Genomic DNA, 971 nt, shown 5'->3' on the forward strand with positions numbered 1-971 from the left:
AATTCAACAAAATGATAGCAACAAAACCCTGCATCTCAATAATCACACTGAATGTGAATGGTTTGAATGCACCATTGAAGAGAAGAAGAATAGCAGATTGGATAAAAAACCAAAATCCATCAATATGCGGTCTACAAGAGACAGACCTGAAAAGTGAAAATAAAGAAAGACTAAAAATAAAAAGATGGGGGGAAAAGACACCAAGCAAATGGCAACCAGAAAAAAGCAGGAGTAGCGATATTAATCTCCAATAAAATAAATTTCAAAGCAAGAACCATCACAAAGGATGAGGAAGGTTACTACATAATAATGGATGAGGAAGGTTACTACATAATAATTAAAGGGTCCATAGAACAAGAGGACATAACAATAATAAATATCTATGCACCAAATGAAAGACTTGAAAAATATATCAAATAAATATTAACAAAACTGAAAAAGGAAATAGACAATACTATGATAGTAATTGGAGATTTCAATACCCCTCTCTCAAGAAAAGATAGAACTACCAGAAAAAACTCAACAAAGATACTCAAAAATTAAACTACACAATAAACCAACTTGACCTTATAAATATTTATAGGCTAATGCACCCCCAAAAAACACAGTATAAGTTCTTCTCCAATGTGCATGGAACATTCTCCAGAATAGGTCACAAAGGAAGCATCAATAAATTAAAAAACATAGAAATGATACAAAGCATTTTCTCAGACCATAATGCTACAAAATCAGAAATTAATAACAAGAGGATAAAGGAGAAAAAAGAAACATACATCTGGAAGCTGAACAACACCCTGCTTGAACATGAGTGGGTACTACAAGAAATAAAAAATGAAATTAATAAGTTTCTTGAAACAAATGACAATGAAAACACCACTTAACAAAACCTCTGGGAAACAGCCAAAGCAGTAATCAGAGGTCAATTTATAGCAATAAGCAAACGCATCATAAGGCAGGGGGAAAAAATGATG

The sequence above is a fragment of the Elephantulus edwardii genome, unplaced genomic scaffold (genome assembly GCF_000299155.1).
Source record: "Elephantulus edwardii isolate Elephantulus edwardi_28Jun2011 unplaced genomic scaffold, EleEdw1.0 scaffold00319, whole genome shotgun sequence".
NCBI classification, from domain to species: Eukaryota; Metazoa; Chordata; class Mammalia; order Macroscelidea; family Macroscelididae; genus Elephantulus; species Elephantulus edwardii.